The 26,209-nt window shown below is 40.7% G+C and overlaps 1 long non-coding RNA gene across 1 annotated transcript in view; it reads left to right on the top strand.

Annotated features, from left to right (window-relative positions):
- The window catches only part of LOC120553016, a 40,854-nt gene extending 15,021 nt beyond the window's left edge, over window positions 1-25,833 (top strand). Inside the window, exon 3 of the long non-coding RNA XR_005638083.1 lies at window positions 21,903-25,833. This is a non-coding gene — a long non-coding RNA (uncharacterized LOC120553016). The remainder of the gene's footprint in view (window positions 1-21,902) is intronic.
- The last annotated feature ends 376 nt before the right edge of the window (window positions 25,834-26,209 follow it).

The following is a 26,209-nucleotide window of genomic DNA, read 5'->3' as shown; positions in this document are numbered from 1 at the left end:
GTCTCTCCTTCTTTTCTTTTAGGCACTCATCATTACCCAAGCCTTGCGAACTGTTGGCTGGTTGGTTTGTGTACAACAACCATAGCAACGCACATAGCTGACCGTAAGTTGTAAACTGGCAGGAGGTCGTAAACTGCGGGAACAAACCAAATTGTGACGCATACTCCTACCGGCATATCCCACATGTCTTAATGGGAAAAATTTGGAATTTTCAAACCAAATATTTGTCCTTTTCTGAATAATAGTGGGAACTTAGTGTTGACAATGTTGACTTGGGTGACTATAATGAACATGGGCACTGTAATTTAAGTCAGTCCCAACGTCCTGATGCTTCAAAATATGATGCTTCAAATACATTATTAATCTGCAACTGTAAACAGTCCCCAACAAATACACTATTTCCTCCAGTTTGAGTAATGTTTGCCAAAAACTATAGTGCCCAGCAGTGTTAGTAAGCTATGACTATTTTTAAATATAGAAATTTACATTTGTCATCCAATTTTAAATATTTACATCTTGGGGCTGAGTCTGAAAGTATTGAGAGACAGACTAAAACATTGTTGGTTTTTTCATGGGATTAGTATCCTTTAATTTAATTCTTAATCAGAATACATTTGGATTTAACACATAAGGAAAAGAACATAAAAATATTAAACTGTGTTAAAGAAATCACAAAATCAGCCAATGCCGAATTTGTGTGTGGTCATGGCTCTAATTTTGTGCAAGTGCAGCCTGGGTAAATGAGGATTGACAGGCCCCTAATGCCCTCTGCAGCGAATAAATGGATAATCGAGAATCCTGTTGTGATGCCCCCCGTCCTCTGTCTGAAATGCGACACATAGCCATCTGAGCACTTCGATGACACAGCCAGAGATAGAGAGTGTGTGTGTGTGTGTGTGTGTGTGTGTGTGTGTGTGTGTGTGTGTGTGTGTGTGTGTGTGTGTGTGTGTGTGTGTGTGTGTGTGTGTGTGTGTGTGTGTGTGTGTGTGTGTGACAGAAAGATTAATGTATTCTCTGACTTTCATAGTATCAGTCACACTATTTACATATTCATTTTTCATATCATAATGCAGTGACAGTGATGTTATTCTGTTGCATCAGTTTTGCATTTGTGCTTTTTGCATTTACAGTGGACCTCTAAAGAACAAGCAGGGACGCACAAGATTTGAATCTCACTTAAACCTTTTAGAAAATGAACAAAGAAATTGAAAAGATAAATGGATAAAAAAAAAACTCAGAAAAACACTAATAGAAGTCAAAATGAGCAATTGACCAAGTTGTCTCCAAACAGTATCCAGTACTGTAGCTCACAGTGCTTCCTACAGATATAAAGCTATACCCCATAGCTTGGAAACCCTGGTATTTAGGCCTTCTCAGTACCTATGCCCAAATTTGATAGAACAAGAGAGGTTTGTCCTTCATAGATGAAGAGAAAAATCTCAAACGGAATAATACTTGTTGCAGTTTGCAGCCGTTGATTAGAAAAAGGTGCTTTGTGTAATCCAGAGACTAAATATAGATTTGTGGGTGCAATGCAATAAAATGCAGTTAAATGCAAAAATATAAAATGCAAAAATGACTGGGGTAACTCATCACTAATACCCAGCACACGAGTCTCAGCCCCTGCATTCACCTTTTAAGTTTTATACATTTTTCTGCAAATAAAATTCTTCTAACACTCAGCCAATACTGACGAGGGTCAAACCAACAACATCGAGACAGCAGATTAAACAAATTGCAGTTGTTGGATGAAAAACAGATGTTTTCGAAATCAAGAAAAGGATGTTTAACTTTCTCTTGCCTGTGGTCGAGAATGATAGAGAAGTGTAATGAAATAAAAGCCGGGCAGAGGAGATAGACTACTGGGCCAGTCACGTCCGTCTGCAATGCACTTATCAGGTGAGGATTTTCTGCAAGTGTCAGTCGGTATAGGAAGCCTTCAAGGCTCTCGGGGGAAGGGGATGCTGCGGTAGTGACAGGGCTATCTGCCTCTGACAGCCCAAAGACCTAAAACCGGATGGCTGGGAGAGATAAGGCTGTGTCGGCACTGGACACACACAAACAGACAGGACACACACACACACACACACACACACACACACACACACACACACACACACACACACACTCACTGGATGCTGGTGTACTTGCCCACACACACAAACACATGAGCACACAAACACAAAGCCAAACACTGGCATTCACTTTGCATTAACAAATTCCCTATTGCCTGACCACTCGCTCATTCATTCACTCATGTGCATTGAGACACACATACGCACACACATGCTGGCTCCCTGTCTGCCAGCCAGCGAGGCTTCCCATTAGCTGTGGTGCAGTGTGCTGGGTGAGGAGCGCTGGGGCGAGAGACATCAATTTGCTTCCTCTAATGCGCTCGCTGCCCCCACAAGACATATTGATTATTTCTTCCCCGCAAAGCGACAAATAGCAATTTTGGGGGCATAATGGAGATAGATGGTTGGTTTATAAGAAGCCCCCAAAGAAAAGTTGTGAGGGGGGGGGGGGGGGAACGCTCTTCCTCCTCCGCCTAACACTTCCCCCCTCTCTGTCTCTATCTCTTTAGTGTTTTAACTTTCTACCACCTTTTTCATGTCGCCGTCGGTTTCACATAAAATGCAGTTAAAAAGAACATGAAAGTTGAACAAATAAAAAAAGAAGCAGAAGATGGGTGTATCTACAAAAAGGTGAAGGTATGGCGGGGCTTTGGGGTGCACAGATGTTGAGGCGCGCCACCAATGCACATTCATTATGCGCCTCCTCCTAGGAGGGTCGCCTCCTCCCATCTTAATGGTTGTACTGCAGAGAGCAGCTGCTGCCGCAGTGTTTGCTCTGCCTCACCCACCGTCTGTTACATCTACTTCATACCCCCCTTGTTAGCATCAGTGTGACTGATCCGTAGTTGCTCTTATGGTGAGATCATGAATATTTGATTCTCAGTACGCTTCAGGTCGACATGTTTGAAGTTCATTTTAAGTTTTGGCATGAGTATTGAGATTGTTATTGACATTTATAGTTAAAGAGGTTGTTGTGTTATCTTATACTGGTCCACAGGCCTTTCTCACTACATCCTTTGGTCAGATGAAGAAGAAGAATTCTTGAAATGAAGAGTCACACATAGTTTTTATTTATTCGCTTCAGTCTTGACAAGAAGGCGGCTGCTTTTCAATCTTAAGACAGCTGAGATGTATAGATTTTGGAAATGTGGACATCAGTGTCATCATGTAGTCTGTTTGCTTTGAAAATGTGTCTCAGAGCCGACAAGCGATTCCAAATAAATCACAAAATACTGTCAACACCAGAGTTGAGCGTGGAGTTTGTGCATCCATATCTGCCTTCATTCATTCCTAGAAACGTTCTTGTCACTTTGTCCACCTGCTATTCTTTAAAGACTTTCAACTGTAAACTTTAATGTGTCTTCTCCTCCAGACATCTAGTGGTGTTCACACTGTTGTATAACCTGCTGGCTGATAGCTGCCCGCTGTAGAAGCCAGTGTTGCTGCGGACTCCAGGCGGTAAATGAGGTAACGCATGTGTACGGCTCATCACATGATGAACTGATGGGAAATGTTGCCCAATAGTTAAGCTACAGACAACTTTTCCTTTCCAAATATGATGTCTGCTTGTGATACCTCTTGTACCCATCATCTAGTCCAGGTGTGGAAAATTAATGGACTTTTTCAGATTGGTAGACCCACGGTAGCTGGTACACACACACTTACGTGTGGCTTCTAATAGTGTCACCTAAAATTGGCTGGAGCACATAGAGACCCAGTGTGTGATAGCATGAGCCTCGGTTATGTGAACAGATGGTTTAAGTTCAGGCACACACACCCTGAGGGAGTAAGTAAGTAAATATTTGAGTGTTGGCACTTAGGATGAAAAATTCCACTTATTTAGACTCAACTCTGGCACAGTCTGTACGTGGGTATAATGCTGTTTAACCAAATTTTACATTATTTTTAGTCTATATCCACGACGTTTCACTTCCGGGATTGCTCCGGTGCCGCAGGAAATTCCGCCGGATGCATGTCTTTTCGCCGATGTCCGTTTCCTTCCGCTTTCTTTGTGTTGGAATTTTAAACTCCGTTTGATTTATGAGGACTATGGTTAGCTGCTTCTCAGATCTCTGCAGGGTTAATTGAGACAGCTAGCTAGACTATCTGTCCAATCTGGCCATGTCAACTTCTGACAGTTGCAATATCTCCCAGTTTGTGGAAAAAAAAAACTACACATGTGTCAACAAACCTGTGACAAAATTATGCAAAGTCACAATTTCTGCCAATATCACACACAATTGATTCAGCAAATTTAAAAGACTCTTTCCATTGTTAAAGTGGCTATATTTTTATGGTATAGGCCTAAATGTATCACAACAATGGGAAAACAATGTGACAATATAAAAGGGCATATCGCACCTGAAGCTGCAGCAGCCCTCAGATCTTTCTAGCCAGTTTCAGCTTATTGTTTAGCTGTCCTCCATGCAACTTTTGGTTCACTCTCACCGCTCTTACCGCGAAAAAACTGTAAAAGCCCACTGTACACTAGCTGGTGAACATAGTGCAGCATTTAGCAGCTAAAGAAACAGATATTTCCCTCAGGAGTTGGTGGAGACCAAAAACCAATAAAAGAGAGTGAATATTGGACATTTAGCTGCTTCAGTTTCAGGGTCCTGGTATTGCACTTGAATAGAACAGAGCCATCGTTAATGTTACTAGTAACACCTGTGCTTTAACTACGATGACAAGTTAAATTGTCTGCTGTAAAAGAGACAATAACACATTGAACAAATGTGCTTTCAGACTGACATACAACAGTTTTAAGATTGAGTGGGAAAAAAACTTTTTAAGTACTAGTATCGACACTCATTATTTCATGATCTAGATTCCAACCACATAATTATTACTGAGCAAAGGTCATTAATAACTCAAGACTGACATTTACTTTAGAGATTTCAGACATTTGCTAACGTGTCCATTTTTTCAATTGGATGATCTCTCCATTCTCTGTTGTGCGTGCTGCACGGTGCATCAACACCAATTTCTGCAAACGTATTGCACTTCGTGAGCAGTGATTTTGATTCAGGCCACAGGAATGTTTTGCACCCTGAATGTGTGAAATATTGCAGGGGAGGTTTGAGGTCTTTGATGTCAGATTTTTCTCAGAGAGCTGTCTTCCGCCTTTTGCTCGAGCCTCGCTTTATCACAGTTCTCTTGAATATTTCATGCATCTTCTTTTTTTCCTCCCCTTTCAAACCACTGTCATTGTTTAGTCACCAGAAAATCTTGTGTCTCACAAATCAAGTCCTTGTTTAAAGCTTAATTATTAATTATTCAGTGTTTTTGAGTACTTGGTTTGACTGACAGAGAAAAGTGAAGTTGTAGCTCGCCTGCTGTGAATGATATAGACATGAACTGAGCATTTTCACATTTTGTAATAGTTCATAATGCATATATAATACTGCTGTCACATTTAAAAATTACCTTTTGTGGTTATAAAGCCTTAAATATGGATTAACATGGCCTTTTAAGGTAATCGTTCTATACTTGGGCCTTTTAAACATGTTTTTAAAGTGGCTTAATATGCTTGAAAATACAAAAATACAAATTAATTTTGTACTTTTTGCAGATTACAGTCCAAGGACAGTGATTAAGGGTCCTCATTTCTGGACCTCATGAATGTGAACAAAGCAAGCATGACAGGCCATTTTGTTGGTTTTAGCGATAATGGATCACAGCTTTAATTGTATGCAACACGCCTGCAGAGAGCCATTAACCAATAAATTATTTCCAAGGCTAGTTTGAAGAATTGTAAAAACTTTGACCATTCCAGCAGCTTTTATACCCCTCCACTGGCAGCCAGTATCAATTTAGTTTGTTAAATGAAGGTAATTTAGCCATTACAAAGTGCAACTTCTTTGTTTGCGTGTAAATCAACACCCCTAACAAAATGGAATTTTTAAACACCCCGGCCAATCCTCAGCAGACTAATAACGCCTCTTTCCCCAGAGATGCAGCAGACCTAAATTATAGGAAGCAGCCCAGACAGACAGAAGTGACACAGCAACGCATACAAAATGAGCTTATTATCCCTGTTACTGTCAATCCAGCACGGCCAAGCTGTCAGTGATTACAACAGACATGTTATATACGACGGCGGTATTACAGGAGCCGCACCTGATAAGAGGAATGATCCACAGTGGTGATGAAAACCGACAGGTGAGATAGAGAGGAAAGAAGGGATGGGTGGAGGGAAAACAGAGGTATGTAGAGTGGTTGTTAGCGAGAGGATGGTGGGGTGATATGGAGTTAAATGGAGGGAGTAGAAAGAAAAAGAGGGATGGAAGAAATAGAGGAAAATGAATGGATGTAGAAACGGCAAGATGAATGGATGAGCAGTGGTATGAAGGGGTGGATGGGTCGAGGGATAGAGGGATGGAGGAGGGAGAGACGTGAGAGAGAGTGATGGAGGGGTGAGGGAGTTGGCTATTATCCTGCATCGATTTACTCCAGTCAGGGTTGGCTGGACGTGTAATGAAGTGTGGGATCTAGGGGTTGCCGCGTGCGCTTGTCTGCGCCTTATAGCTTTTTGGATGTAACGTGGGATGATGTGTCACCTGCGTGTGTGTATGTGTGTTACATGCAGATGGTAAGGTCCAGTCTGCTGTGGTTAAACACAAAATTAGGTCTTTGTCTCCAGGAAGCTTCACTTGAATGCGTAATCGATTGACTATAAGAAAAAACCCGACAAAACCTACAGATGGATTACAGTATTTACACTCCCTATAAGTAACCCCGGAATTACAGTATATGTTGAAGATATTCATTGTAGTTTTGCAATGTGGTCTTGTATCTTAACCTCAAAGAACATCTTCAAATTTCAAACAAACAAAAAACCCCAAAGTCCTGTTTTTAAATTCAGGTTGAACACATTAATACCAAAAACATATTAATTTAAATTTAGAGTATCAGGTTGCATATTAGCTGTAGTCAAGTTCAACACTAAAATGAATGCATTTGTAATCATTATCTATCCGCCCACAACTGAATTACATCAAACTTGAGGCATTTATAGTCAGTGAAAGAGTTATAATCTCACGTTTATGTATCTGCAGCATTATAGTACAGATAGTAAATATTATGAGAGCTGAAACGATCTGAAAATGTCAGAAATTCACCAGCTACAGCTTTGTTCTGGTTCCACTTTTGAATATTTGCTGATTTTCTAAATCTTCTATGATAATAAACTGAATGTCTTTGGGTTTTGGACTTTTGATTGGACAAAACAAGACTTTTGAAGACATTACTTTGATGCTGACGATAGAGAAAATAATCGGCAGATGAATCGATAATGAAAATAATAATTTGTTGCGGCCCTTGATGTTGCAAAGTGTAAACACCTTTAGACAACTACTATATATTTACTATATAGCTAAACATATTATTGTTTCTGTAGAATATTAAGCTATAATGAGCAAAAAAAAATAAGAACGAAGCAGACCTTTTAGGTGAGACAGGAAGTAGATCTCTAAGAGGAGGGAAAATTATGCTTAACAAAAGGCAAAAAGTTTCCATTCTAACAACATAAAACTCCCCTGTGCTCTTGTCATTCTTGCAGACCTCCTTTTATAGGTCAGTACATCTTCTTCCTTTGCACAATGTCAGCCTTACTCTTGTGGTGCACAAATCACAGCAAGCAGCATCCACTGCAGAAGAACAGAATTAACAGAACAATACCACTTTATCTCATGTTTTTTTTTATCTAACATATAAATGTGAAGAAAAAAAGAACGTAGGAGGTTTTCTAAATACAAAACAGGAAGTTTGATCAGGCAGAAGCAGCATAGGGGGAAAATCAACATCATAGCTTTAAAAGAAGAAAAAAGTCTCTATTTCCCTCCTTTCTTTTACTTCGTACATTCCTCACGTTCCCTCTCCTCCTGCATCACTTTTTCCTTGATTTCCCTCCCCTGAAGCCCCACACTTCCTCTCCCAGTTTAATCCACTACTCGACATGCTCCCTCTTTGTTCTGCGACCCTGACAAGTCGTCTTGTTCCCCTGCTCCGAGGACAGCCCCGGTGTGCTGGGGATAATGGAATGAATGCTGGAATGATAAACCCCCGAGGATGCTGGGAGAAAACACAGGAGTGTGTCAACCAGGGTGATAACACTCTATTCTCCCGTGCATCTGTCGGAGGAGCAGGGATTATGGTTTTACAGGCAGGCTTTGCCGATTTGCAGACCCCTTTCTGCAGACTGAGATGTTTACACTGGAAGGTGTCAGGGGGCACCAGAGGGATATTCTCACATCTGTCTCGCACAAAGGTCTTCATTAGATTTGAGCATTGCTTCTTGTTGTGCAATCATATCTTAGTGGACAGGTAATTTAAAGTCACCCTATCAAAGTTTTCTGCACTCCAAGGATACAAAACAAATCCCAAAGAAATGCCATGTATAATTTGTTTTCAGACACCTTTGTGTCCAGAAGCTCAAAGGTGTTGTACAACTACATCACAGCCGGAATTAGAAACACTATAATTTGGCAAATGTCAACAAATCCCATGAAAAACACAACCAACAATGGATTTAACCTGCTAACAAGTCTGAGTGCGTGATGCAGCTTATTCCTCTGCGCCCTAGAGCTCCATTGTTTTCCAAAAACACAACAATGAGCCACACTGTTGCACTGGCTGACATTTTCCTTTATTACAAGTTAAATTTGACTGGATGTCAAATACACTGTATTGCTGCTGTAAATACTCACGAAAGCTCCAAATATGTATCAAACTTCAGCTGAAAGTAGTCCCCCACAAATTCGCTATTTCCTCCTGTTTGAGAAACATTTGCTAAAAACAACGGTGCCCAGGTGTTTGAAGAAATTGTAAGCCTTTTTTTTTTTTTTTTTTTTAAATAAAAGTAGATATTCATGATTCATGTTTTTGAAGATTTACATCTTTGATAGGAAAGATGGAACGAGGACAGGGTGGGGAAGTCGGAAAGTATGGAGAGACAGACTAATGCGTTGTTGGGTATTGTTGGGATCGAATAACCCGTACGAGAGAATAGGGTTATGATGCTGTTCAGTGTGATTCTTGTATGTCTAAATGGGCGCCTTTGCTACATGAGATTAGGAATGGTGCGTAATCAAGACAAACCGTCAAACCTTGAATTCAGTGAGAAACATGAAATTACTGAAGTGCAAAATGCTAAAGGTGACTGGACTTCACTGGACTTTGGAGTTACAGCAGGGATTTAATTGTTTTTGATGATTTTTTTTTTTAACCACTTTTGGTTTCAGTTGTGGTTTCACACTTTCTGACAGCTAAACATTTTCATGCCTGAGAGCTGGGCAGTGCATCCACTTTCGCTGTACAGCTCCTCCGCCTCGATCTTGATTACCCTGACAGTAATTGTTAGTGAAGAGTAGAGCCGTTTAAACTCTCCGTGCTGCAGATTCTGATTGGAATGAAGTATATATTATATTTTATACCTCCGCCACTGCAAAGAGAATATTGAAACTATTTTCTGTAGGTCTGGTCCGATGTACCTGGTTATTATCAGACATGAAATAGGATTCAGAAGATGTCCAGGCTTTGAGTTGGGACTTTTAGTATAGTGAGACAGTGAGGCGAGGAATCAATAAAAACTGATAGGTAAGCCTGTTTTGTTGCTGCAAAACAATTATCAGAGTTTGAGGCTCTTGGTAAAGTTCAATACATGAAACTTAACCATTTCTAGCAAACATTCTTGTGTTGTGCTATTACACTGCAGTCCAACTACTCTTGACCCCAATCTCCCAGATAGCCACACAGGCGAGGAAGGTAGACACGTTCCCCCTCCTCAATCTAACCCACTGCAAACCCCTTTGACTTAGCCTCAGCCCATTTAGCACTCAAACTATTCTTTAAACTGACCTTGACCACACGAAGACAGGCAAAAATCGAAGAAGTGGGGGAGGGCTCCTCATAAGAAAACCTCCCACCCTAAAAATAGAAAAGGTTGGCAATTAAGTGCCAATCTAATCATCCCTCTGGTAAACGAGCCCTGAAGATTCCGCCCTCATATCCCCAAGGCTTTTTTTCACACCACTTCCTCATCATCGCCGGCTATCGGCTTAATTACGCCCCCGCCATCCCCAGATAAGAGAGTGATAGCCTTATCACCACGGCTCATTTCCAAATCCATGAAATTAATAAAGTCTACCTCCCTTCTCAGTTCTAGGGCCAAACTTATATTAGCTGTCACGTACGAGAACTAAGTGAAGTAATTCTTTGCCGGTTCTTATAGTGTTGGCAAAGAAAAGCTTGAGGAAATCATCCTCTAGGAGATTAAAGACAAGGAGGGGGAGGCTTTTTTGTCTTTTAGGCAAATGATATTTGGGCTGCAGTTTTTCTTCCTGATGAGGGTTATAACTGTGTGTTAGTTTTATGATTTTTCTGGCTTAATTTATCATTCGCAGAGTAGCTGGATTGTCCATTTGCTTCATTTGACTACTTCATTTCCCTTAATCTTCACCTTGGGAGAACCGCTAAATTGCACAGTTTTGTTTCCCTCTGCAGTGGACTTTGCACGTGTGTTTGTGCAATATCAATTAGTAGGAATATGTTGGAATAAAAGGGCTACCTGCAGACAGCCCATAAAACGCCTAGCTTGTTGTAAGTCAGAGTGTCTTTATCTGTAGATCATCAATAAACCTCTCATCAAATAAAGCCGAGCATGAGCTGCTTTCCAGTCGGAGCCACCTCGAGTCTAGGAGCTCTCCAACTCTCCACGTTGGCTGCTGTAATCAGTGGGGAGACAGCTGGTTTCACCACGCTGTTCCACCTGCCCGCTCCCCTGAGTAAAGGGCTGTGCTTCACCGACCAAATCCACTCCAAGTCTCTCTCCGAGGCACAATCCAGCATGACTGGCAGGGGTCTCACACATCGATTTCAGGGAAAAGGGAAGCTTGGGCAGACCCGTCATCGCACCCGCGCTGGCAGTGGAATGAGACAGTCTCCCACTAGGTTTGGGCCTGTCATTTATTTCTAAACGACGGCAGATGGTGGGCTTGGCGCTTGCACCATCCTCTCAATCTCCCAAGGTGCACTTCTGTGATGGATGTGGCGAATGGGAGCGCTGCAGAGAAGACTGAGGCACATCTGCCCATGCCGATAACGGGGGGCAAAGTATGTCTGGGATTTCTAGCCGTCGACTTGCTTTCACATATTACTCATTCCCTCACAGACCTCTTGAGGACTCCCATCTCTCTGGGTTTATTTGCCTCTCACTTTCATAGCTTTGCCTTTTGCTGCTCTTATCAGCAGGGCACCTTTCTGTTTACCGTGCAGGTGCATTTTTGAGTTTGACATTGCTACCTGACTGGAAAAATCTATACAAACTTTCCTTTCAGCATGAGATATACCCCATTTGAAAAAAAAATGCTGGTCATTAATCATCACAGAATTAGATTAACTGTAGCTATAATGAGGCCGTCAGGCTACAAAGTCTGTGCTTACACAGAAACTTTAACAGAAAGTTATCCAGAACTGTTGTATGTTGGAATTTAACTTTAATTAAGTGGCTTTCATTTTTTTTGTTATCCTCATTAGTGCTTTGTCTTATTGGATGTCTGTTGGGTTTCTCACAGAACTGTAATAGTCAGTAAATATATTTTCATTATACTTATACTGATTAAGCTTTATATAATTATAAAGATAACCAAGCAGCATGAACAACAATGGCTTTCTACAGAGGTGGAGAATACCTAAGTACAAGCAGCAAGTTGGCAGCTGCTCCCGTCAAAAAAACTTAGCTACCACTTCCGAAAAAAAAAGAAGAAAACAACTTAAATCAAAACTAAATGGATAAATTTGTTTAACGTGATGCAGTTTTCGGCCAGTAGCTCTGACAACATAATGAAGTCGTCCATGAAAGAATTTGTTACTTAATTTAATAATATCAATTTTAGCTAAAAGTTAAGTCTTACAATGGCAGGCATGATTACAGGTATATATTTAGACACACAGTATGAGAAAAAGAATGTGTGTTTTTTTTTTAACACCATTACAGCATGTAAACATGTTCCAGTAAAAACCCAAACTACATGAACCCGAAAATGATGCATGTCTTTTAAGACAAAGAAATGCAGCAAAGCAAATCTTCACATTGGACAGGCTGGCAACAGAATGTTATTTAGTTGCTATTTTTGCTCTTTCCACGCCGGACTTCTTCAAAATCCACAGTTTACAAATACACACCCATGTCCTACACGCCATCTGACACAGTGGATCCAAAGACACATTAAAGTGAGCAATCACCGCCAACAACACCCTTGCAAAGGTCATGTCAGCTTTATCATCCTAATCATAGAACACCATCACTTTCAGTGATTTAGGGCTGCAGCAAAGCATCATAACCCGCCCAACCACATCCCTGCCCATGGACGTATCCATGGCAACAGAGACGTCGGGCAGCCCTCCGACGATGCATCTTTGGGATTCTCTGTGCGTCGCTGCAGGGTGACAAGTCAGGCGTAAAGAGTCGATTTAGCTGCGGCATTGGGGAGGCTCACACATTAGCAGAGAGGAAATAGGAGCCAGCAAATACTTAGTGGGTGATTGGCTCCGCAATAACAGAACACCCCCTTTGGCAGCTCGTCAAGCGGTGCTATACGGATGCCATTACAAACAGGGGGCCATTAGCAGGCACCGAGGCTTGGTGAGGCATGTCGCTGCTTCACGCCTTTGACCCCCAGGGCTGTTTTAAGATGTGTATGATCAGCTGTACACTGCTCATCCAGACAAACAGACGGACGGATCGGGGAGTGTTGGCATTTAGGATGAGCTTTTCATCCATCCGCAAAAAAATCTAGCACTTAAAGAAAAATGTCATGTAACAAGGTAAAACAACTAGTACAGATCTCTCCAAATGCCTAGTTACATCAATCCCCTTTGCAAAAAGAAGCAATTTGGGTCAAAACATGGCACACTCTGTGTATACACAATGCCTCAGAGGATCAGACCCAGATCTGAGTCAGAAACAAAACCTTTCTGTTTGCCTTTTGTGAAGAAAGACTGCTCTTAATGTTCCATATACTGTAGAGGTAATGTTGTTCATATTGTGGGTTTATATGGAACCTAATTGCAGCTATTTAGAGCAGTTTTGTTGTGACATTAAGTTTTTAAACAGATACATATCCTAAAAGCTTCTTTTTTTGAGACTAGCTGCATTAAAATGACTTCCTCACTGTAGGAAAATGTGCGATGTGATTTTTATGCCTCATGCTGTGTTGAGGAGCAGTATGCACTGTATGTAAGTAGTTAAATCTGCACAGAAGCGCCATGCAGTAAAAAGCTAACTTAGCCAGTGGTGGGATTCATATTTTATTACCATAGGGTCCATTGATGTTTCCTCCATATTTCTTTTGATTGTGGGGGGAAAACGCTGTCAAATGCCATCGACCTGTTCTAATTTTGAAGAAGCCTGTTGATTCTTTGAGATGCACCAACAAAATGTATTCCATATTCTTACAGTTTTACCTATCACCTCTACTGTAGTTATTATAAATTAATAAATTGTTCTTAATAACTGAACTAATTAGCAGCTGCTATTCACAGATAGCTTGGCTGTGAATAAAAGTTAGGAATGAAAGTTAACTGCGACTCCCAAGGTGCTTTTCGGCAAGAAATATCCAATCAATGAGCTTAAAACAACGACCAGCAGGAGATGGAGACTACAATGACAATTTTGTTTAAAGACAAATTTGCAATGGGAATTCAAATTGGGGAAAAACCTTCCGAGTTCACAACTCTATTGGCTTTTTTTTTCCTGCCCTTACAGCTGCTGCATCCACTGACATTTTGACCAGTGACGTCCTGTTTAGCTAAAGCTCAAAGCAAAGCAAGGGTTGAGGCTACAATACCTTCTGGGGCTACACCTGCTGAAAATGCATGCATTCATGGTAGAGTAACACGATTTGGATGAAAGCGTCCACCAAATAGTGTGTGTTACGTGAGTTGTCGGCACTGCCCTGCCCTGGCCGGCTGTGTGAACTTCAGTAGTCTCCTCTACCACCCATGAGGTGGTGCACAAAGACCCCGGGAGGTTTTTTATTTTTTCTTTCACTTTCACAGTCCCTCTGGCACCTTCACTGACTGGCATCTCATTAAGAGAGCAGGACGCCTCCAGACAGGCCACGCCACAGGCTGCATGCTAATTGCGGAGGCGTAGCCAGCATGAGACGACCTTGTATGGTAAAAGAGGCAGAGAAGTGGTTTAGTTTAGCGTCTGGTGGGAAGGGGGCTCTCCTCCACAAACCGCTTTCGTCCTGACCTTGGACAGCAAAGTCAGCCAAGTCTGACCACTCACTGGAGTGACATCATAAAGTAAAAGCAACGCAGTGTGTAATATAGGTAGTAAGCCCTTTATTTATCACACTGTGTTATATAACAGCATGTAATGAGAAAAGCATCTAGGTGAGTGACATTATTCTGACATTAATTTGCTGCTTATCATAACTTTACTACATTTTCAAAGCCTTTACTTGTTCTTTTGCTTGACAACTCATTAGGTCCAAGGCTTCAAGTAAAAGTCATACAGTAATTTAGCACATCTTGGCAGTAATATATATACTTTCACCACTTTGTGACATTAATTTACAATATGTCTCAGCTGTATTACAATTTTAAGGCTTGGGTCATCCTTACAAAGGGCATGTAATTTGCATTGAACACGAAAAGCTACTTTGTACCTGAATATCAATGCAGATGACACAGAAGGCTTGTTTTCTTTTCTTTGGCAAGTAGATGTGGACTTCTCATGACTTGTGTATTTTGTACACTGAACCCTGTGTGGCTCTATCTGCAATTTCATCATAACCTCTCCAGTCCAATAACACAACCTTTTGGCAGCTCACTCCATCTCAGCACTCACATCTGACCGTTCTTCTCGAGCAGCTAAACTGTAAAGTCCTCAAATTAAATTCCAATCAATGACAAAACACGTAAACACTTGGACGAAGAGGGAGATGGAGAAAGGACAGACGGAGAAGAGTCTGGAGTATTTAACTGTCTAAAAAAGGTCAAATATGACCAAATACAGTTCCCTCAGTAATAGTGATAGATGGCATAATGGAGGAAACAATGGTATCTTTTTAATACTTGAATCCTGGCAAACTTTAATTTAGTTTATGCAAATAAAGAAGTGTGTGTGTGTGTGTGTGTGTGTGTGTGTGTGTGTGTGTGTGTGTGTGTGTGTGTGTGTGTGTGTGTGTGTGTGTGTGTGTGTGTGTGTGTGTGTGTGTGTGTGTGTGTGTGTGTGTGTGTGTGTGTGTGTGTGTGTGTGAGACTATAGCTGCCTGTCTTAGTGCCATTAGTTCCTGCCTGCCACTCATTGATAAAGAGGCGCTGCCATCAGCCAAACCAGCCATCTCCTTCAGTCCTCATTAAAATGTCGTCATATTAAAAAATAATTTCAGGCCTCTGCTGATGAGCGTTTTATTGCCTTCATAAAAATGTTCTCAGTTTGGAGTCAACGGGAGAGAGAAAGGCTTCAATGAGTAATGAAAGTGCGAGAAAAAGAGAAAGGACGGAGCAGATAAGCGTGATTTGTTGCATACTTGGGAGGGTGGTTTTGATTTTTAGAACATTAATAATTTCTTCATGTAGCTGCCCTAAATAAACACCCTTTCTTTACAGTGAAGAACGTATACTGGCAAGAAGAAAGTGAGCCTTTATCTTGCTCAGTGACCTGAACATAAGCTCAAGAACACCTTTATCATCTATATCAAGATCTATATAATGCTCCGGAGTAGTCTATCTTTATTTTCTGATCTTGTCTGTGGGAGCGAATCATCCTCTCCATTATTTGCACACTGATCAATATTACTGCCACTGTAGATGTGCCAGTATTCGCCAAAAGGCTCATTTTCACAATTCTCCCATGGCCAGATGTTAAGCTGGTCATTAAAACAACAATAAAAACAAACATAATGTAAAATCACGACAGGAGAAAGCAGGCGAAACATGAAGCAGATGGACAGAGGATAAAAAAGTTAAAGGCAACCAACAGAGGAAGAAATGTACAATGGCTGTTAATACAAAACAAAAAACGTGTGACGCAGTTTATTAGTTGCAGTCATTACATTGCAGAAGACCGCAATACAAAAAGGACAGCCTTATCCTTTTTATTTAGGCTTTATTTGGTTAATTTTTTTAAATTAAGTTCTGGGAGGTTTGATGTTTTACATCACTGTTAAGGCTTTTGTAAACTCTGCTTTAACACAGACTAGTGTAACAGTAGCTACATCAACACAATATACAGTTATCCAATCAGCGATAATAGCTCAATCCAATTAGCTGTCAATGCTACGGCTGCTTACACCTACGCTCTCATTAAAAGGCATCTCACAAAGTAGTGCAACACATTAACAACACCTTTCACCTTTTGCAAGTCAGTCAGATGTTGCACTCGAACAGGGAATCTGGAGTTAATCTTCTACTCGCTTACAAAATGCTTCCACAAGCACTTTTTTTTTTTATCGTACAGACATAGAAAATAGAAAACGCAATTTTCTAATACCCCTGCAGTGGGGGAAAAAAAACAACAGCAGCAGCGGAAACGTAGAGGCTATCAGCGGGAGTAAAGGTTACTGGAGAGGGAATCTCACATGTGCACATATTAACAATAACTTAATGAAAATGCCCTAATGACACTCAAACCTCTATGTTGTACGTATAAAGCTCAATAAAGACTGAATTTGCTGTTGTAGAAGCAGGTTGTCGAATGAAAGTCCTTGAAACATCAAAAGCACAAAAGATTAGGTTTAATGCTATACCGATTCATCCTCCTGGACTTATTATCTGAGGCAGCACTTCTGCTCTTATTGTTTGGACTTATTATTCTGATTATTCTCAGCTCTTCAACATTTCCATTTTGCTGATTTGTCACTCAGATAATGAAAAGTCACGCAACAGCAGCCTGCATACATACATACATATCCTCCGGTAAATGCTGCAGAAAACTTGTGGGTGGATGTGCACATTACTCCATGATGTGAATTTAATGCCACCATATGCTGATGTTTTCCCGCACCAGTGTTGATTAAAAAATAAACGCTCCCATAAATTGGTTCAAGCGGCAATTACGACTCATAGTTACGTTTATAGTGCAGTGCCCGCTAGTGGCCTCCTCCTATTTATTACTGGAGAAAGCAGGAAGTAAGGTGATGAAATATGAGAGTGCCAAATCAGCATTTGCAGGTTGTGATGGTGGAAGGGTCAAACAAACACAGGACTTTCAACAAGGTCCCGTTTGAAAAAAAAAAAAATATGTAATTTAACAGACCAAACGGAACTACGTTCTGCGTCACAGAAGTTTAGTAATGTAACAGAATATTTTAACACAAAGCCCTTTTTCTAAACTTAACCAAGTAGTTTTTTTGTTTAAATCTAACCAAACTGCAACCATTTCACAACGTTAAGTACAAGTTTAAAACCGCAACCGTTACGTTCTCTAGGTTAAGATGTGAGGACGGAAAAATGCTTAGCTTGCACGGCAGCTGGGTTCTCGCAGTATCATGAGATCTGCGAAAAATCGCGGGATCACACATCACAAGAAAATCCATCTAGTCAGGCTTCAAATAATGCGTTTGTGTCCGAACGGCAGCCGACCGAACCAATCGGGGTCCGGTGAGGAGCTACTGGCAGCTACGAGCGGCAAATTTACGAATCCCACTATGGCCACGCCAAGACCCACCCTACGAAACAGCTCGATTGGTTGGGGTTAGGCATTTCACCTCAAGTGGTTAAGGTTAGGATAGCCGATTGGTCAGGAGATAGGACCTGAACAAATGGGGTTACGTTATCTTACGTTCTCATGGACGCCTGGCCAATAAATGCTATTGAAAGGCGGGTCTTTATAGTGGGATTCATAATATCACCTACAGGAGGGGTTCAGGTGTGTGTGATGGCCGCGAATGTTCATTCAAAACAACAATGGCGGACGTGATAGATGGCTCATCCAATCACCGGCTAAGTGCCTGCTCTTTCCAAGCCATCCAACCATTTGGCGCGTCAGGTTAGGAAAACACTCCTGTGGGTCATATTTCCGGCCACCTCTAGGGGCGGATGGTTTGGAGGACTAGTTGGATTATATGAGCTCGTTGTATCTGATGAAGAAGTAAAAAGTTTGCCACATTTACGTTGCGGCACGCTATCTCTCTTTCTTTCTGATAATCACATTTCTATTCAAAGTGGAGCAAAACTAATAACATAAGCAGAGATACTGTATTCTGTCCCTGAGCTGTGTGTTTTGTTTATAAGGTATTTTAATTGTAAATAGAAACACAAGTGCACTAGAATCAATCTATTAATGTGGGAAACCATGAATTATGAGAGAAAATATAAATACTTTCTCTCTCACACACACACACACACACACACACACACACATAGAAACATGTAGAAACTGAACACACAAACACACTGTTCGTAGGAGTACATTAATGTCCCAGCAGAATATACACATAACTACTTGATTGGCCTCAAGGGATGTTATATCTACTCTCTAATTTCAGATAGCAAGTAAGCATATCCTGTTACAAGCCATTACAAGAGTTTAATGCCAGGCGCTGTGTTTGTTATGCTCTCATTTTATATCCTCACTTCTTAGGATTTAGCTCTGTTTGTGACGAGATGAAAAGATTTCTACTATTTGGGTTACAGCTAAAGTTTCTTGTCTTGCAAAATTTACTTGCATAATTAAAAACATTTAGTTGAAAATGACTTCACTGCTTCTTTCTCCTCTGTTAAAGGCATAAAGTAGTTGTAACTAATTGCTTTTACCCTCTGGGTCTGGTGTGAAATACACTTTATTTTGGAAGTGACTCTTTTTAGGATGTGCACACCACTGTGGCTGCCGGACAGAAGCATTTGTTTCTTGCCTTGGCTCCGGGCTCACGTTCATGCTCTCGCCAGTCAGAGAGTTGCTCGTGGCTGTTTTTTTGGTTGTAATACAGACAGAAGATGCCAAAGCAATGTTAGGTCATTACTCATCCCACAACCTACTGAGAACTGGGCAGAAATAGAAAGCGGGCAGAAATGTGCCAGGCAAGAGAAGCCAGATGTACTCAGACCCTAAAAGTACAAACATATAAAGATACTTAACTACTTTAGTGTTGCCAGCTAAAAGTAAAGTTTACAAAAGTTTAAACACTAGTTTTGCAGAAAAATGGCACCTGTGATATTACATTATTAGACTGATGCCAATACATAAATGTGTAATTAACATTTTATTGTTGTAGCTGGTTGAGGTGGAGCTGGTTTTACTACTTCATATACAGTTAGGTAGTTTAGTCAGGGGTTCCCTGCCTAGGGGTCGGAGTTCTGCTACAGAAATCTGTATTTATTTTTTGGACTTTTCTCTAATCTTTGCTTTCTGACCTTAAACAGTTATTTAAATGAAACCATCTGAGAAGTTTAGAGGGGGTATCAGTGCTTGAGACTTACATCCCAAGAAGAATGACCGCATCAGTCGTTCAGGGTGGATGGATGGTTCAACAAACCAACTAACAGCATGACCACAATCATCCCTAACCTTAATCAAGTGTTTATTATTGTCACCATGACAAAGCTTCCCTAACCTTAACAAAGTACTTATTTTAAACCCAACCAGAGTGTTTCCTTAAACCTAAAGTTGTGCCTGAACCTGACCAAACCTTAACCATAGTGGTGTTGTTGGGAAGAAACAGACAAATGATGTCCTGTTGGTGAGGCATCAGATCAGAAAACGCTCTATGTGTTGTTCTGGAGGACATGGACAAACTATGTATTTTGTAGTTTTATTTGTAGGACTTGTTGTCTACACTCATAGACAACAAGTCCTCCCAAGCATTCTTGTTAGCAGAACTGACTTTTTGTAAAATGTCCCAAAGGGTTAGGTTTTTTTTTTTTTATATATATAAAATAATAATTACACCTGTGGTGGTGTAAAAATACATCTTCTCCCTCTGAATGTTAGCGAGTAGAAGTACAGAATAAAGTAGCATAAAATGGAGATTGTGATTGTCAAATTGTAGCCTACTTAAGTAGAGTAAATATACTTACTTTATTTTCACCACTGAGGGAAGCACTACTATTTCAGTTAAATGTTACTCAAGCCACTGGAAGAACATAGGAAAAGTATTTTTGTTTTTGGGTGTAATATAGGCTGATAAATTCGCCCTTCTAGGGGGATGATGTTCATTTGTGATATCCTCATTTCATATTCTCGCCAGTTGGGCATGCCTCAGTTTTGAGGTGTAATATAGGCCTGCCAAATCAGTGGTAGCCCCATTACTCATCCCCCTCTGTGCTGTCTCCTGGCTTGTGCTCCGCCGCTAATGCAGATTACAGGGATATATGAGGGCTATTTTGTTCGCTGCAGGGTGGAAATGATCACAGGCAACCCCATCCCTCTCTGATGCACGATTCTACATCTGTTCCCCCCACGAAAGCCTATCTGGAGATCCATCAGAGCCAAGTCCTTATCAGATCTGAGGCTGCTACATCTATTGCACATCAATTATAGATGCTATGTGTAAAAAATAGGGTCCCTATAGCAACATGCGCTCTCGATCCTCAGAGACATTGTTTGGTTAAGTGATTAGTTGCTTGACTTACAGTTTGTGCATTTTATAAGTGTTAAATGGTCCTTTTATGAAACATGAGTAAATAGACACAAAGGCCTCCAGTGAAGGAGAATAATGTGTAACTAATCATGGCATTGCCATAATGCTAAAGGGGCTCAAACTTTCTTTTTGCACAAAGAAAAAGAGTTCAAAGTGGAGGGAATAAATCCAAAATATCCACACTTTTTCATGTTCTTTGTGGGCCCTTGGTGGCTTTTGTTTGAGGGATTTGTGCAGGTGAAAATCCACACAGGTATACCGAGTGTTTTCATCATCGATAAACCCATTTTTTTTCCTGCTGCAAGAAGATCCAAGGTGATAAACGAGCCAAGCTGCATTATTCGCAGTCGAAAATCACGCGCTTCTTAAATTCATTTCCAACTTGCTCCCTGACAGAGAACACAGACATATTATTCAAAATTCTATCTATTCTGTGACCAGGACATGTCCAAAACCACACATTTAATCTTTATGCAAGTCTCTCCTCATCTGTTGGGTAAATAGACCATTCATCATATTATTGGGCTTTTACAGCTTGGCTGTTTGAGTGATCTGTCTCTCAAACAGCCTCTCTCCCTGGCAGCCCAATCAATCATTTTTCAATGAAGATGTCACAGCTCATTGTGTGGAGTGTTTTCCTAAACAATTTCCAGAGCCTTTTAGATGATAAATTATAAAGCAAAAAAAAAAGTGTCCATGAGGGTGGTCAGTTCCTTTCTGCAAAATGTGTAGGTACAGTATTTTAGAGGCATATTTTGGAGTATTTTACCCATATGCTTCATAGTTTTAATGCTGAATTCACCCACTGTCAACAATTTTCACCTCAGTGGAGACGATAGCAGGTGCTGGAATGTGCTCAGTATTAACTTTTCATTAGGCAATGTAAACCGCATTAGTCATCAAGAAGTAGTTGCCGCTCAACAAGGGACGTAATTGGTTTGTGGTTAATCGCTGTTTGAAGCTGTAAGTTGTGTGTGCGTGTGTGTCTGCACAACCGCTGTATGAGCTCTTTAAGACCTCACACTGTCTCAGGAAGACATCAGAAGTTTTAAAGATTGACAGCAGAAACTATCAGAAATGTTTTCCAGGGAGGTACAAAAGATAATGGCCTTTAATACAATAACAAAGCCATTAGATTGACTCAATAAATAACCAAACAGCCACAGTGGAGTAATACGTTTTTCACTCTCATTCTGGGAACACACCTCACGTCTCCTCTCTTCTGTTTCTGTCGCAGGATGCTTCAGGAGTTGATGCGGAGACCTGCAACACCGGGAAACTGAACGCTGCTGACCACGTTCACCTGACACGAGGAAGTGTTTCAGAAAACACAGTGTGCAGATAAAACATACACCATCATCATACTTCCTTCTATTTAACCAAACTAAAATCTTTTCCATCACTATTCTCCTTGACCAGCCTCTGCTTAGTGCTTAGTCATAGTATCACCAGATGAACTACAGAAGAATTTGCTGGTTAGATTACAAATTTAACCTGCAATATGTAAAGCAGTTAAGTGGTGGAAGAAGCATTCACATGCTTTATTCACGAAAAAGTGGCAAGAAACTCTATTACAAGAGAACAATCCCACAGTCAAAATGTTACTGAAGTAAATGTACATAAGTATCAGCAAAATGTACTCAAGTATCACAAGTAAAAGTTCTCTTTATCCAGAATAGCTAATTTAATAGTGTTATTAAGCTGGCAAATACATACATACAGTTGGAGCCAAAAAGTACCATATTTTTCCTTGAAATGTAGTGCAGTTGACAGGCATTAAATTAATTGTTACTTTTCATAACTGATGCAATGAATTACACTATTTTACTAGTAAAATCCTCTTGAATATACATAGAATAAAAATCACCTAATTGCATTAAATTCTTATATTTGAACAGCACCATAACAGCCTTTCAAATGATGATTTTGGTGTTGAAAACTAAAATACATATAAGGGTAGCTGCAACCTTTACACTCGTGAAATCGTGCATGAAAATCCAGGCTTTTGGCAATTTAATTAGTCAGATTTAATGTAATCTGTTACCTCGCTACTCACGCCTCGTCTCATGAGGCCTCACGGAGGATTTGTGAGGTCCTTTCTTCGGTGTGTCGGCCCACCACCATCTCCTCCACCTCCACCCACCCTCAGTGCAACGCGGTTGCATTATTAAACTTGTATAAGATCATTAGCATACAAAGCAGGAAACCTACCGCGCTGCATACATATTTATCTGGACGTGCCTGACTTGTACGTGCATACACTCATACTGTAACCCCTTTACACACAGGCGTGACTGTCTTTCTGCTGCAGGAGTTCTGTGAACAGACACTATGAAGTGGATGTTACTATTGTAGAAGCACGACCAGTTTTAAAGGATAGATATTTATTTGAGCAACATCTGAAGAAAGACGAGTTAGCATTTGCCATAAACTATATATTAAAGCTAGTGCGGCTGCCTGTAAGACCAAGAAAATGTGTGTATTTGGAAACCGAGCAGATGGAGTTTGGTTAGGTTCATCAGAGCAGTTTGCTTCGAGCATATTAAATATAGTTTACACACAGAGGAATATACATATTCATCTGCTGCACTCCGAAGCACATAATCAAACAGAGAGAAAGACAAACAGAGGGCATGTTTTTGTCAATACTTGGGTTACCTCTGACTATTGAATGACTGTGAAATCATCTCCTTTTCTCTCTCCTTCCCTTGTTCCCTTCCTCTTCAAATCCACCTTTTCTCCACAACCATGCTATCCCTGTTCCCTTTCCTTTTTGGAGATCATTTTCTACACTTTCTACCTACCTGATGACAGCACAATCCCTCCTTCTTTTTTTTTGACAATGCGGATTCCTCCGTTAATATCCCTTTCTCCTTCCTTCTTTTTCCTCCCTCCTGTAAGATTGCTGTTGTGTCTTATGGCTTTTTATTCCTACGTGATGGTAGATGGGTTCATGTAGGAGTAGAAGCCACTAAACACGCGGTGAGTGCTCAACGCGCTGGCCAACACACACAGCGAGCTTCCCGTGGCTATGACAGCTGCCATGTTCACATCAATGGCCCTGCCCATTACCAAGAATATGCACACAGTTAAAAAATAGTCCAGGGTATTCACTGCAGGGAGTGGCTACTGTTTCAGACCAGATTTGTTATGTGAATGACTTAATTAAATGGTTATTATACTTCATTGAACAGTTGGTTTTAAGACAATAGAGCAGAATGTTGATGTAGGCTACGGGTGGTCTGACTAATCAATCTGAGCAAATCTGAAGTTGTGAACAGACATACTTTTTCACAAAGACTTTCCACCTGCATGCTGGCTGCACGTGCCCTGAATTTCAAACTCAATCCTCTGCCCCGAGGTCGCTGTGCAAAACTGGAGCTGGATAGCTCTCAAAATAGAGATCAGGAGAAGTGGATGCCACAATTGAGATGAAACAACTTGCAGAGGTAGGTCATCAATGTTGTTTAATAATGTCCATAATCTGAAGGGACTACCTAGTCTCACATAAAGCGAAGGTGAGAACATACAGCAAGCTGTTACAGGATCGTTTGACTCTTTTACCAACCTACAGAAGTGTGAAAATAAACCCTCTCTTAGAAATAAAGCACACAGTTTACTACACATGACACACATTTCACATAAATAATTTCATACAAACAAAAGTCACATTTTGGACATATTTGGAATTATTGCACATCAGAAATATGAATTCCACATGCTGTTGCTGTCCTGTGTTCAGTTTTCAGCTTTGTAGTCACGTTTGTGTCCAATTCAGTTCAATATTTACTCAACTTTTAGCTCTGTTTTGGTCTCCACCAACTCTTGAGAGAAATATCTGACCCCTTTAGCTGCTAAATGCTGCAAATGCTCATATAAGGGATCTCTTCAGACCAGCACTGTTTCTTTAAAGCTTTTAGCACTAGACTGAGAAGCGTAACTCAGCTCAGTGTGCAACCCCTAAACTTCCTGTCTACTCATAAATTAGATCCAGGCAAGCTCAAATGGCTAATAATGGTATTTATCAGCAGTAACTTTATGCCTGAACTGAACTCAGTGTCAACCAATTAAGCAAGATATTCAAATGATCCTGCTCCTGTTGGGTCCAGTTGGGTGCTGTGGGGTTTGACTTTAAATGTCAACCTCCTGTTTGTTTTTTATGTAAAAAATAAGCTCCTCACTTTCTCCTCCTGAGCAGAATCTGAATAAAGCCTAAATGGACTGTTGTCGGAAACCATAAGCTGATTTAGTAGTCCTGGGATATTACAAGAATGTGACACATGCTTGCAATTGTGTGACATTACTTCTGCGTTGTTATGAGGTGGATAATTATTCAAGATGAAATTGCAATAGATATGGTCTGCTGAGGTTTAATGATTTATTCAAGGCTGTAAGTTGTTATGATCTAATATTCAGCGCGGTGGGATGGGAAGTTTCTTTTGCTTGCATTATCAGTTCAATTTATTTTTCAAGGTCTCACTCCTACATAGAGTTCTTTATAGAGACATGAGGAGGTCTGAGAGAATAGCAGAGACACATAGGAGGAGGCTGAGAGAGGATTTGATCCTGGACCAGCGGGGATCCATGGGAATCTAAAGGTGGGTATCAACCATTGTGGCATCTGTGGGAAAGAGCCTGAATTATTTAAAACAGCTCTGGCATATGAAGGGGAAGTTGTGTTTGAATAGATTGTTGCCATCCTCTGTTTTTTTTGCCCGAGGGTGTATACGCCTTATTCCTGCGTTCCCCCGGTTTTGATCTGACTGCTATAAACCTCATATTTCCAAAATGTCAAAATGTTCGGCGAAATAAAACAGCCTCATTTTGACTTTGACAGCCGTGCATTTTTTTTTTTTTAAATCATGCAATGGAGTCCTCAGGTTATGAAACTTGATGGAGTTATACAAGGTCACATAATCCTCAAGTTCAGGTAAAATCATGAAATTCATCAGAATTGGAGTAATGGGGGTTTTTCATCTGACAGCTGCAATAATGTAGTGTGTTTGTGTACAGTAGGCTTAATGTATGAGTGTTGTACTACTGTATCCACCGCCCTCAGGCTACACTTTCTTTCTGTAATAAATAATGCTCTTTTGTGTTCTCTGCTTCATTTGTTCCCTGTTGTAACGTCAGTGCTGCTCAATAAATTATGAATCACGCCTGTTCAACCTGCTGCATATCTCTTGTTTCATTTGTCTGTCAAACTGCTTTTGTGTGTGTGTGTGTGTGTGTGTGTGTTTGTGTGTGTGTGTGTGTGTGTGTTGTGTGTGTGTGTGTGTGGTGTGTGGTTTGTGTGTGTGTGTGTGTGTGTGTGTGTGTGTGTGTGTTGTTTGTGTGTGTGTGTGTGTGTGTTCCAAATGCCACACACAGGCACGCCCCAAATGTACACACTAATGCAAACATGAGGTCTCCAGTTTTACAAGAGGCGTTTTCTTGAAAGTCAGGCTGTTTAACTCAAATCTCCCACTGGATTTGATAAAAAAAACTGAGGGCAGACTCATTTATGAGCCCGTCAGGTAGGAGTACAAACAATGAGAGAGCAGC

The sequence above is a fragment of the Perca fluviatilis genome, chromosome 23 (genome assembly GCF_010015445.1).
Source record: "Perca fluviatilis chromosome 23, GENO_Pfluv_1.0, whole genome shotgun sequence".
Lineage (NCBI taxonomy): Eukaryota > Metazoa > Chordata > Actinopteri > Perciformes > Percidae > Perca > Perca fluviatilis.
The sequence above is the reverse complement of the archived record's forward strand: the minus strand, read 5'-3'. Positions and strand labels throughout refer to the sequence as shown.